The 14,392-nt window shown below is 33.4% G+C and overlaps 1 protein-coding gene across 2 annotated transcripts in view; it reads right to left on the bottom strand.

Moving 5' to 3' along the window:
* LOC145255672 (SAGA-associated factor 29-like) overlaps nucleotides 1–6,905 on the bottom strand; it is a 53,815-nt gene extending 46,910 nt beyond the window's left edge. The window contains exon 1 of one of the 2 annotated variants that reach the window (XM_080114234.1): nucleotides 6,436–6,905. The gene's annotated coding sequence lies outside the window, so the exon portion shown is untranslated. The remainder of the gene's footprint in view (nucleotides 1–6,435) is intronic. The other variant, XM_080114233.1, reaches the window with a different exon arrangement.
* Between the last annotated feature and the right edge of the window lie 7,487 nt (nucleotides 6,906–14,392).

Here is a 14,392-nt window from a genome sequence, read left to right as displayed (position 1 = left end):
ACTGAACGGAGACATTGATATATTAGTGTTGTGACGATTAATTGGAATTGGGAAAATCGGAGCTTTTTAAGGTATAGGATCGGAGAAAATTGTGCCTACTTTCCGATGACAAAAACGATTTTTGTAATTGTTTCTAATTTGGTTTGTTTTTGTTTAAAATTTTAATTTCCAATACTGCTACCAAAGATAAAATGGTAAATATGGATTGGTTTTAAACTACAGACAAAATTAAAATTTATCGATCACCCACACAAGTGTATTTTGACGTTCATGAAAATATATTGCATGTTTTTTTACCGTAATCCAGAGAAAAACAACTTTGTAAATAGTGATTTCAAAAGAATCAGAAAACATTTTGGAATCATCCCATCAGTAATATATATATATATATATATATATATATTACATTTTAAAAATAATATATATATCGTGACGAGTATGATTGTTCTCTCATCAGTGAGATTAGGTCTGGTCATTTGTGGGTCCTCAGATGGCCTGTGGAGGCCGATCCTTGATTCACAAACTTTATTGCAGTTGGGGCATGTGTGGGTGGTCGTCTGGGTAGTGGAAGAGGCAGAAGGAGCTGTGTTGGTAGTAGATCTCTCCTTTCTCCTATTTTTTCTCTCTCTCTCTCTCTCTATATATATAGGTTTGTATTACTGTACACAGATTCGAAAAAGTTGTATAAAAACAAATGTTATCAAAGGCAAGATAAGTTACTTTTCTGGATATGTTTTGTGTTTTTATTTAATGTAACATGTTTATTCAGCTCGAAAAACATACAGTGTTTACAGATGTATGTAAATGGCACCTGACTCTCTATTTGACATGGTAAGTTTGGGAAACGGAGTTAAAAATAAAAAACTAAAAATACTGTTAAAAACTCACCGAATATATATCAGCATATGCCACGGTAACATATATTGAACGAGTTTCTAGCAGTATTTTGTCTAGATTTTTATTTTTAACTCCTTTTCCTAGGTACGGGCAAAATGAATGCCGATGCTCAAAATATTTTGACCCCTCCCTTTACTAAAAAATTCAAAAATCTGGAAATCAACCAATTTTAATTAAATTTTCAGTATTTATCAAATAATGATCGCGGAATATAATGAACTAATTATTTTTATTTAAATCTTAGTGGAAATGTATTATTTTGTTTAAATAAAAAATACCTTTACTAAAATTATGGTTTTCAGTAGTAAATAAAAAATGCAAGAATTTATTTTTGCTTTTTTGTGTAAATACAGCACCGTAATTTGTAACAATAAAATAAAAATAAAATAATTTTTACAGGAACATTAAAAAAAAGCCCCTGAAGTCCGTATTAATGAAATCGATATAACTCTAAGAAAAATTAATTTCCCGAACTACCAATATTATCACTGAATTAAGCATTGTTTATTTAATATTTTCACACAAAAAAATTAAAATTGCAAAAATTATTTCTACTTTTTTTTCTATGCTTACATTTTTAACGTAATCTTTACATGTAAGATTCTAATGTTTCCATTGCACGCAAGGACGTATAATTATCAACGTAAAATAATGTTCATATAATCTTGGAAAATAAAGTAAAAACATTAAATTGAAAAACAGGAACATAGAAAAATAATTTTATTAAAAAATTGGCAAAAATTATACAAACGTTCCATATCGGTAAGTACGGATGCGGATGCGCAGTTGAAAAGAAAATCAGTCTGTTTTCCCATCCTCCTCCTCTTTTCAACTACCCGCCTGTTTGTCTTTATCAACTTTAATTTCACGTGAACATTATGATAAATTTTAACGTAAGTTTGTATTTTTTTAGTGTGTAATTTTTTCAATGATTAGAAATTGTTTTCTTAACCAATTGTAATTCTTTATTAATATTAATAAATAATGGTGCTAACTTTTTTTTTTAAGAATAAATTGCCAGTAGTATAATTAATGAATTTAATTAACTTTTCTGCATTTTTAAATGAAGGAAGGAGGAAAGAGGGGTCTGCGACTAAAAAAAAAAAGTCGCTCGGTATGCTAGAATAATGTTAAATAAAGACATAATTATGTCTAATTTGTCCTTCCATACATATTTGAATATTGCCGCCAGAGGTTTTTTTTTTTTTTTTTTTTTTTTTTTTTTTTTTTTTTTTTAGATACGATAAAAAAGTCTCGGTCAACAAACCACTATTATTCAAAAATGTATCACTGGTTGGACCAACCAGTTGTCACAAAACAAATATATAACAAATAAATGTTATCAAAGGCAAGATAAATTACTTTTCTACCTAACTTGATATGTTTTAGTGTTATAATCTAACATGTTTATTCAGCTCGAAAAACAGTGTTTACCGATGTAGTGGAAAATTTAAATGGCAGCCGACTCTCTTTGAGGCGGTAAGTTTGGGAAAAGGAGTTATAAATAAAACAAAAACAAAAAAAAAGTCAAATTACTGTTAAAAACCCGCCGAATATATGTCACGGTAACATATATTGAGCGAGTTTCTAACAGTATTTTGTCCGGTTTTTATTTATAACTCATTTTCCCAACTCAACTGTTTTTTTTTGGTATTTTTTTAGATTAGGTCCACCTCCACAATTTTCTTTTAAATGACGACTTTTATAAGTTTTCTACTATTGTTAGAAATTTCAGAATGCAAGGGCGATAACCGCGTGATTTACAATCACGCGATTATTTATGCGTTGTATAAATAATTTTTCTTCCGACATCGAGAAACGATTGTCTGAAATAGACGATTTATTAGATCAGTTAATTTTCAAGTCCCCAGATGAGGAAAGACTAAATATATGTCGAGATTTCGAAATGTTTAAAGCGGGAGTCCACGGTAGATTGGCTGAGCTCCAGCCAGAGATTGAGAAATCAAGGGATATTGTTCCCATGAAAATGGAGTTGGAGTGCCCCTCCTAATAAGTTTGAGTTCCGTGGGTTCCTAAGGAAATTTGAATTCTGTACTGCGAACATGAAAAATGCAGATAAATTATTATTGCTAAAATCCAAATTATTAGGAGAGGCGTTTAATATTATTTCTAGGTTTGATGTGATTCCCGAAAATTACGAAGCAGCTTTGGAGTGTCTGAAGGAAAAATATTTAAATCCTTCAGCAATTATGAACAAAATATTCGATGACATTATTCCACAACCAGACCATTTTGCGTCTTTGAGGGATATCAGAATCCTCGTCCAGCGAGTCAAACTTGAACTGACGGAAATGGATAATTCCTTCGGCACGGATTTTCTTACAGATAAATCCACCTCAGGAAGATTAATAGCTCATATTCTGTTCGCTAAATTTCCGAACAGTGTTCGCAGAGAAATAATGAATAAATCCTGTGAACGGTTTCCTTCCTTAAAGTCTATTTTAACGTATACGTTTGACGTTATAGACATAATAATGGCGTCGCCTTTGAATGCGTCAAGGCGGGAAAAATTCCCGCCAAACATGTCGGGTTCGTTGAATGCTGGAACCCTCTTGCGAAGAATTCGGAGCCAAAACAAATCAAGTCCTTTCAGAGTAATAATAACTCTAAGTCTTTCGTCAAAAATGGCGAAAATAAATTTTGTAAATTGTGTCAGGTTGATGGTCACCTGACAAAAATTGTTCTTGTCAAAACTCCTAATAAGTCCCGGCCCTTCTGGGGGATGGGTAGGGTAGTAAAATTATTGGTCGGAAAGGACAACAAGGTTCGTTCGGCCTCATTGCTGAAAGACGGGTGTGTCCGAATTCATTCCTTAAAAAATATTTATCCTTTAGAGATAAAACATAATCCTGAACCTGCATTAGCAGAATTTGCGGAAGAAGGAGGCCCCTTCTGTTGCCCCACATGTTCAGTCGCCAACGACGGAACAACACCTATGGTGTGTTGCGACTCGTGCAATGAGTGGTACCATTTTAGTTGTGTCGGGGTCAACCAACAAGTTACCGTTGAAGATTGGGTGTGTCCGGATTGTGCGGACCAAACACCAAGTTAATAATTGTATATTCCTTTTATAGACTCATCAGTAGAGTCATACCTTTTATTACTAATAAATTCTCTGTTTGCCATAGAGAGATCGTTATAAGTTCAGATTGACAACAGACACACATTGAATTTAATTGCTATTATTGTGTTAATATTAAGTCCTTTGGGACAGAATTTCATTGTAATAACTTGTCCAAATAGGCGACAATCCTTAATTTCCCGATAAAAAAGAAAGAAATGAGTATCCATTTCTTTCTCTTCCTTCCTTTGGCAGTGTGTTAGAAATTTCAGAATGCAAGGGCGATAACCGCGTGATTTACAATCACGCGATTATTTCAACCAATGGTATTGCGTTGTCCAGTTGCTGTGGAGGATTCAGAAGTGGCGGGAATTTTGTGTTTCAAAAAACAGATTTCAATATGATGCCGAGCAAAGCCGACTTGCGAAATCTCGCTCCAGGCCTAATGAACTAAGGCATGGTTCTACCCCATTTATTTCTCCGCTCATTTAAATGCGGATATTAGCCGGAGGCTAAAATGTTCTACGGATTAATTACTTCTTTATCACTGCCCGCAAGAGGGCATATTATTTTATGATCATCGATCGCAAGTGCGTTGATCGTATCGACAGTCTGGAAGGATTTTGCGAACCCTCAACCAATTCTACGAGCGGCCGAGTCTACCAGCATCTTCACAAGAAGAAAACTACCTTCGCCTTTCAAGGCATGAACTACAACTACCTTCGCCTTTCTAGGCAAGAACTACCTGCCATTTGGCAGAAGCTAAAGAGGGCACTCTTTTGCAATATGGACTCCTTTTTTACCCTTTTGTAAATAAAATTATTCTTGGATTTAAGGTGAGCCTTTGTTGCTTTTCTGAGTCTCTTTCATTCTGCCATAGGCAAAAACGAGTAAGAGAATTTCTTACACTATGCTGAATACGGAAATCGCATTGAAATTTTGCAGAAATAAGTAGTTATCGAGATATAAAAAGTTGTATTATGTATTGTAATCTTTGCCAGCCATCGTTTTTACCCGCATGCGCGTGCGCCATAAACAAATCAACAAAGATGGCCGCCAAAGAATACAATGCATAATACAACTTTTTATATCTCAATAACTAATTATTTCTGCAAAATTTCACGGCGATTTTCGTATTCAGCATGACCGAAAACCTTTAAAAGTCGTCATTTAAAAGAAAATTGTGGAGGTGGACCTAATCTGAAAATTTACCAGTTTTTTTTATTTATAACTCCTTTTCCCAAACCTACCGCCTCAAAGAGAGAGCCGGCTGCCATTTTAAATTTTCCAATACATCGGTAAAGACTATGTTTTTCGAGCTGAATAAACATGTTACATTAAATATAAACACTAAAAACATCCAGTTGGGTAGAAAAGTAACTTATCTTGCCTTTGATAACATTTATATAAAAAATTATTATGATTAACCGGCGTTAAAAACCATGCCCCCCCCTACGGAAGTAGCCATTAAATTGTCCGTACCTACCTTTTCCCAAACTTAACCGTGTCAAAGAGAATATCAGGCGCCATTTTTAACTTTCCAATACATCTTTGTAAACACTGTATATTTTTTGAACTTCCGTAGGGGGGAGGGGGCATGGTTTTTAACGTCAGTTAATCGTAATAATTTTTTAAATGGAAACATGTTACATTAAATAAAAACACTAAACACATATCCAGTTAGGTAGAAAAGTAACTTATCTTTGCTTTTGATAACATTTATTTGTTAAATATTTGTTTTTCGACAACTTTTTCGAATCTATGTGTACGGTAATACAAACCCAACAACTCTGTAAATAGTCATTTTAAAAGAATCAGAATCGGTAATTTAAAACAAAATCGGTAATTGTATCGGAATCGGGAAAAATCTTGGAATCGCCCGATCAGGAATACACACGTCTATATTTAAAAAAAATAAATCAACAAACAGGCACGTTCTTTTTATAACAAGAATCTTTCTAATAACAACTGATAATTTTGAACAATTTCGTTGTTTTTCTTAATTAAAATACAATTTTTAATACTTAAAAACACAAATGTCAGTTGAAATAAATGTTTATTAATTATTATTAATTAGGGTTGTGAATCAATTAAATTAGTAAGAATATAGGATTGTGAAGCAATAGAAACAAAATGGCTGCTCGTGCACTTACTGATCCGCGCTATTTTTTAAAATCGTATTTCCACGTTTAATCAAAGTTTTATGGTATGTTTTTTTTTTTTTATTATTTAATTGTATGGTTACAGAATAGGTACAAAACACCCTCCTCATGTTAAGAATGTTTTTGTTTTTTTTAAATAACATTATTTCAGCACGGATCACTCTCTGCAGGAGTACCGGGAAATGTTCAAAAAGCCATGCTAACCCCCCACCCTCTAATTTAAATAAGTACAAAAAAAAAAATAGATTAAATTAGCACACATTTGCATTAAGAACACAAAAGATGACTACTTACTTTGCTTTTTAAAATAAAACTTCTCGGCCCTTCATTGCGTGATCATGACAACAGAAAAATAATTCGAGATGTTTTTATTCTTGATTTGTGGATTATTATGGATTAATATGTTATAGCAATCTAACAGATAACCAGCGTTCGATAAAACAGCGCGTCATACAGTCCGAAATAGTCACAGGTTAAAGGCATTACAAAAATAAACAAACACGACCAGCCACAGTTTTGTTTCAAAAAGAAACTGGGGAGAGAGAAAAAAAAAATAGCGAGCAGAACTCTTTTTTAAAAAAAAACAAAAACAAAAAAAAATGTCTATAACAAGGAAGATATCACGTCAAAACATTTAGAAAATCCGCCATATTGTACTCATGAGTGAAAAAGAGAGCCGCTGGGGCTTTTGATTGGTCAGTTGGGATCACGTGATAAACACCAACCTAAAACCTTGGCGTGAGCATAAAAAAAAATCAAAAGTTATCTGCCCTTGTTTTTTATTTTATTTCTGTATTTTTTATGTATTGTTTTTGTTTTCTGTTGTTGTTTTGATAAAAACCTGACAAAGTTATCTGCCCTTGTCTTTTTTTTTTTTTTATTCTTCGTTATTTGTTTATTTCTTTTATTACTTGATACCAAATACCAAAAGTTATCTGAACATGTTTGTTTTTGTTTCTTTATTGTTTTTAGTAGCATTTGCTTTTTTTTTTTTCGTCTGGAGAAATTATCTGCCCTAGTTTTGTTATTTTGTTTTTCAATTTTTTTTTTTTTTTTTTTTCAAGTTATTTTTCGTTTTAGTTTTTTTCTAGTTATAAATATCGCCATAGTCTAGTAAAGTTTCCCGACGCTTTCTGCGAGACTGTTTTCGGGAGCGGTGAGGACTCAGAATAGTTCCTTCTGATTTTTTTTTTTTTTTCTTTAGTTCAGAAAAAAAAAATAAATAAATTGTTGAAAATTAAGATAAAAATAACGAAATTATTAGAAATTTTATAAAATTAAGTTTATAAAAGGCGTTTTTTTATTAAATAAAAGTCTTTATTTTAACTTTTTAACTAAAAATATGTTTACGAAACGGAGTTCTTTAAAAAATAAATAAATAAAACTTAATTTAATTCTTTATTTGATTTTAAAAATATGTTTGTTTAAATCAAATTTAAGTTTAAAAATATGCTTGTTTAAATCTATAATTGAATACCTCAAGTGTTATTTATTCTGCACTTCAAATCAACAATTTCTCGGTTAAAGTCGACACTATTGTCCAAACTTCCGACTTCCAGATGCAACGATCTTTCTAGCTGAGTTTCACACGTCTATGTAAGTAACATGACTTATGCCACGGCTACCGAGAGAGTATATCTCGGTGCTCGTCCTCGTTCCACGTCGGCTTTTATAGATCAGTCTCATTTGCATAAACATTCACAGTCATGTGATTATTCACCATAAAACAAACTGTGTATTTATTTGCTTCCCCACTGAGCAAATTAGGCACAAGGCCGTTTTTTAATGTGGAGAGATTGGGGAAATGGGGACCAGCTTCCCAGGGAGTAGGGGAGCTGGATAGTGACAATTGGTATGAAGGGTTTCCCCTACATTGACCAATAACTGATTGCCACAAGGGCAATGGTCTTATATGGGGTCTTGCCCTCACGTATGGTCTTTGAGATTCATGCCCAGCCCCCGCAGGGACCGGACAAAACTTAGAAGCATAAAACAAACTGTCTCGCCATGTAAGTTTTTCCTTTCTTTCTCTTTCATATCGTTCCACGACTCACCCTTTGAATTATGCACACGTACTAATCAAGTAAGTCACATCTAACAGTCACAGAGAATTATTTTCTCTAGTGAATCAATGCCCCCCCCTTCTGAGTTCTTCGGTCACAGGCTGACCTATCAGTTAACAGGGTGCATTGATTATCTGCTCCCTAAAAAGTCTTGAAGGAATGTCAGTCAGTCAGAACCGGACCTTCAGCCTAGCAACACCTATCCTCTCTTGTCCCCTGCCCACCAGACATCTCACTATAGTATTGACAGCCTCAACTTAAGACAACTGCAAAATTTTACCGTGTACCCAGCATTCGGAGCTTTTACCACAACACGGTCTCCCACTTTATATGGTGTATTAACAACTCTAACCACTGATGATGTGACATCTATTCCTTTTATACGCTGTTCATAGCGATAAATCCCATTGGCTGGTGCAGTTGCTGGTGTTGCATCATCCTTGGGTGTCACATTATACCAGTACACAGCTTTTGGAATCAAGCACTGTGTCCTGGCTGCAATTCTTTTGATGGTGCAGTGACACCGCTCCACTATACCGTTGCCTTCAGGAAAATATGCACATCGGTAATGCATTCTAATCCTCCATTCGTGTGTGAATTTCTGAAATTGTTGACATCGAAATGTAGTGGCATTATCAGTCAGGATTTCAAGCGAGGCACCACATTCAACAAAGGCAGCTCTCAACTGTCGTATAATGCTAAATGCATCCTGTCGTGTCGACAGGCCCCATATCGTGAAACATGTCAGGCCACAATCTGTTAAGGTCAAAAAATGCTTGCTATCATAATGCATTACATCCATCCCTACCCGACACCAGTTGTCTTCCACCTCAAGCTTCCATTTTTGCCATTGGGACGGTGCCAGATGAATTCACTGACACTCTTTGCATGAGCGTAGGCTGCCTTAATTGATGCCCTTTTAGTTGCAGGACACACTCTTTAGACAAAATATGTGGTCTTCCAAATTCCAGGATGTCCACTCTACTGATGTATTGTACGGATCTGATCAGGTGTTAGTTGATCTGTTACGGTCGCATATGTCAGTTGTGGAGGATCAAATCCCTGCCTCGTTACATCAATCCACCTCTTTGGTACTCGAGTCAAGGTATCAGCCAAATTCCACACCGACGAAACTGCAAGCTGTATTCATCAATTAGACACTTTACTATCGCCAGTCTCCTTCGTACTAACATCTCACTTGCGGCTTTAATCTTAACTCGAGCCTTTCCAGTCAAGGTGTCAGTCAACCAGTGGTAAACACACAATGAGCCAGTGTGAAGATGCACAACCTTGGCCTGCCATTGCAATGCAAGATTAAGGCCTTTTTGTGTGGCATCAAGTTCTGCCAAATTTATATACTGGGCATCATTTTTCGGACGAAGCCAGCACGCATCTTCCAAAACAGCACCCAATTGTTCCAGCAAGACACCTGTAGCCAGTGAACTTGTGTCAACCCATGCATTCAGTTTGCTTCCAGATACATTGCACCAGTCATGCAAAGTAGAGAAAAAAACAGAAGGGACTATTCTGAGTACTTACTGCTTCTGGAAACAGGCTCACAGAAATTGTCAGGGGACTGTACTTGACTATAACCCAAAAATTATTAGCTGCTTCTTTTTTTTCTTTTTCTGTTCTTTTTTTTTTCTGTTTTTTACTCCAATTTCTTTACTTTACTTTTTTTTTCTTTTTTTCTGAAGAACAATAAGCAAAAGTTATCTACCTTTGCTTTTTTTCTCTCTCTCTCTTTTGCTATTTCTTTATTTATTCATTTTTTTCTTTGTTCTTTATTCTTTTTATCTTACTTTGCTTTTTGTTTTTCCTTCTTTTAGTTTTTTTACTTATTTTTTAAAACTTACAAAAGTACTTGCTGTTTCTCTTTCTTTCTTTTCATACTTTTAATTCTGTTTCGCTTTTTCCTTCATTTTTTTTTTTCTTTTTAGTTTTTTTACTTCTTTTTCTGGAGAAAAAGTGACAAAGTTATCTGCCCTTGTCTTTTTCTTTTCTTTTTCTTTGGAGTTTATTTTTTCTGGAGAAAAAAAGCAACAAAAGTTATCCGCCATATTTTATTTATTGTTTCTGAGGCATTTGCTTTATTTCATTTTTATTTTATTTATTTATGTATGTATTTATTTTTTGTCCGGAGAAAACCTGACAAAGTTATCTACCCTTGCCTTTTCCCTTTTTCTCCACTTTTTTTTGCTTTCTTTTTACTTTTTTATTTCTTCTTTTCTGGAGGAAACTCACAAAGATTATTTATTTGCTGTTTCTTTTTCTTTTCTTTGTCTTCTTTTTTAGTTTTTCTTTTCTTCTTTTTGTTTTACGTTTCTCAATTCAGCTTTAATTTTGATAAAGAAGCTAATTCGTCTCTTCTATTTCTTGATGTGCTTGTTTGTAAAGTTTCCTCTGGTTTTCTCACTTTAAAGTATTAGAAACCAAATTTTTCCTAATATTTACACACGTTGAGACTCATCTTGCCGCTCAAAACGAAAGGGCTATCTTCATCACCAACACCAAGGTCCTCGAGTGTGTTGACTGCGCTAACTTGGACATGTCCACCAGATGCCAGATAGCAGGATCCCGAAAGATCTCCTCTTTGAAGAATTGATAATCGGCAAAAGAAAAAAGGGTCGTCCTCGACTTTGATTCAAAAACTCACATAAAAGAGATATGAAAGTGCATAGACCTTGGAAGCTGTGAAGCATTTACTGATCAGCGCAATTTGTGGACACACCAGGTCACCAACAGCCTCAAAAGAGGTGAGGATAAATTCCATCAGTTGTGGTGGGAGAAGTGAGCAAGACACAAAAGACAACTTGCCGCCTGCCACCAGGGCACAGAGCAAAGATCAGACATGATCAATAAACACCATTGACCTGTAGGGCCTTAATGATTTGTTCGCAACAAGTAGACTGAATGATGGAATTAAGTTTGTTGCTAAGACCCTCTACAACAATGGCTATCTTTTATACATTGTTTAATCTAATGTTATAAATAAAATTTCAAACTTTTATAAAATAAAATAAAAACATCTGTTGGCAGATATCCTATTTACCTTTGCTAGCTAACATAGCTGATAGATTTGCCAAATAAATCTTTGTCTGTATAACAATATTATTTTACATCGGATGCACAAGTTGTTTTATCCACCAGACCCATTTTGACGGCAATTCAAGAAGATGTTCCACCCCCCCTCCCCACACACACACTATAATAATTGTATTATTTATTTATTTAAATGTAGTTGTGGTTTATACTATATTGGGAGGATGCTGCAAAGATGACATGCGGGTTAAACAATATGTTTAAAAAAAAAATTGCCATGTAAATTATTTTTCATTGGATGTTTTGAATTATACCTAACGTTCATCCATCGCTGAGCACCTTATAAATGACCATTCCTGTGCCTCTAATCTCAGTGTTGACTTACTCTCCATTCTAAGTTGCCCTCCCTCTATCACTTAAAGATTCTAAAAACAGTTTGCATTACAACACTATGACATTTTCTTTGTAAACAAAAGAAAAATCTCTTTCGACTTAATCTGGTTTCTATTTAATTCCTATTCCCCCCCCTTCCCTCACTATAACTTTCATTCTATCATATTTTTTCTTCCCTTAATCATAATTAATTCTGACCTCGATTTAGCTCTGTTGAGTGAGGTATGAAACGAGTTAGCTAACCCTTTCTGTTTGTTTTTTTTTTAATTTATGATGTATGAAAATAAATAACCATATAAAAAAAAAAATGTACCACAAATATACATATACTAGCAGAAGTAACCGTCGTTGACTGGGTTCAAAAACAGCCTACAGAAAATGAACTGTGATCAATGAAAGTATGATAGGTTATGAAAAGTAGGGGGTTGTAAAGAGATAGGTTTTGATAGTCAAAAATTTTACCCTAAGCAACATATGATTAAATAAAGATAATTTTCGCAAAAATATATTTTTTTATATCAACTTTATTTCCATTTGTAGCCAAGAGTGACCAAAAAAATTATGTTTCCTTACAAAGAGAAAATGTTATATATATAATAATATAAATATACAAGAAACAAATGTTACCATAGTCAATAAAAGTTACTTTTATGGTAGAAAAGTTCATTGGTTTGTATTTTTAAAGTTTGTAAAAAAAAAAATTTTTTTTTTTTAATTCACGAACCAATTAAAAAAAAAATCAAAATGGCAGTGACTTTGAAATGGAGATCCCCGTTTTCAATTTGAAGGAGGGGCACCTGAGCATACTGTGTTAACAATTTAAGAGAGTGCCGTCAATGTAAGGAATATTTATAAATATATTTTAATGTTTTCCATTATTTTGTCCTTGAAGAATATTCGATTATGGCATGTGTAATTTATATAAAAATTCATTTAAGTAGTTATCGCCTCAAATTTCGTTTTAATTTCGGTTCGCTGAAATTATTTCAAGTAAAGAGCATTAAAAACTATTTCAAAACAAAAAAAGCATGAACTGAACTTTTATTGACTATGGTAACATTTATTTCTTGTATATTTATTTTTTCAGGTAGTCGTTTGTTGGCTTTTCTGCTAAACACTCTTACTAAATAATATCAACGAAATATCGAAAAACAAAGAAATAAAAACAGTTTTGAAAAATAATGAAGCTTTACTTACTTTAGTAAAATAATCCGAGACAACAAAATGGGATATTAAAAAAAGTAAACACGTAATTACTTTAATTTTTTAAAGCAAAGAATCGATATAAATATGAATAAGAAGAAAATGGCGCCCTTTTCAAGTAGAACAACTTCGTTTCAGTTTTACAGTATTGAACGGTGTAGTATTGCACCATCGGATTCAGGGTTGTACTATTGTAATGTAAAGAACACGTAGAAAGGGTTGTAATCAACTGAATTCCTTCTAGTACAGTGACAAAAAAAAAGCTTAAACAGATATATAGATAAAAATAAAAAGGTTATGTAAATGTTTTTAAAAAGACACGTAATCACGTGAGCAGGATTTTTTCCTTCTTTTGACACGATAACAAGTAACGTTCTTTTTTTTTTATTATTTATCTATTTTCGAAAGAGTGCCATGTGCAAGTGGAGAAGGAAAAAAAAACAGAGTTATGCAAAATTTGTGTCGAAAATTGTCTAAAGTTCCGACTTATTTTTTGGCTTCACTTTAATAAGAATGCGAATTCATGAGGTGAATTTATTCGACACAATATGATTCAACTCAAAAAAAATTAATAAAAGCTAACGTGAATTAAGATTAAAGTTAAGATGTTATTGTGGACCCTCACCCCTTTTAAAAAACCTTGTTAAACTTTGTGACATATTTACATTCTATAGAGGTCAGGCGCGAACGAACACCCAATAATTTTATTATACCATATTTCTTCAAACTGATCATAATTATCAAAGTATACTTACGCAAATAGATATGAAAAGTCTTTGTTAAAGTTTGTGCCATACTTCCATAGAGTACAGGCGTGAATGCAGACCCCACAATTTTATTATACCATCCCTATTTAAGTTGAAACATACTTATCAAAGTATTCTTATGTACATCTATATCAAAAACCCTTGTAAACGCTTTTTTTTTTTTCATTTTTTATTTCCATACTTTGGGGGCCAGGCGCGAACGCAAACCCCACAATTTTTATGAACCACCGTTCTGCCAGATCAAACATACCCATTCCTGACCCTCGATACATCTATCATTATATGTAATCAGTTTTTTAAAATAGTCAACCATATAGGAACCTATTCATGACCAGACACACACACACACACACACGTTCAGCTTTATATTATAGCTATACATAAAATATTTTTTGTGTTACAAATTTTTTTTATATGGCTAAATACAGAGAATATTTATACAGACAGTAATTATCATATCCTACATTGAAGAGAATGAAAATCTGAAACTTGTGTTTGTAGATGTAAAAATGATTGTTAATATTTATTTTAAAATATTGTTTATATATACTGTATATTTCGGTGTATAAGGCGGCTGTCAGATAAGATGAGATACAAAATTTGGAGCAAATTTTAATAAATTTATTATATATCGGTTGTATAAAACGACCGCTAAATGACAAAACTATGTTTGTTTAGGCTAGGTTAGAGATTGCAACACCCGGTATCTTATGAAATATTTGAAAAGGAAATATATGGAGAGGATTTTTAAACTTTAAGAGTCATCTTAGATGCCGAAATATA

Source organism: Euprymna scolopes, chromosome 31 (genome assembly GCF_053919585.1).
Source record: "Euprymna scolopes isolate OS-2025 chromosome 31, ASM5391958v1, whole genome shotgun sequence".
Lineage (NCBI taxonomy): Eukaryota > Metazoa > Mollusca > Cephalopoda > Sepiida > Sepiolidae > Euprymna > Euprymna scolopes.
This window is presented reverse-complemented; position numbering and strand designations above follow the sequence as displayed.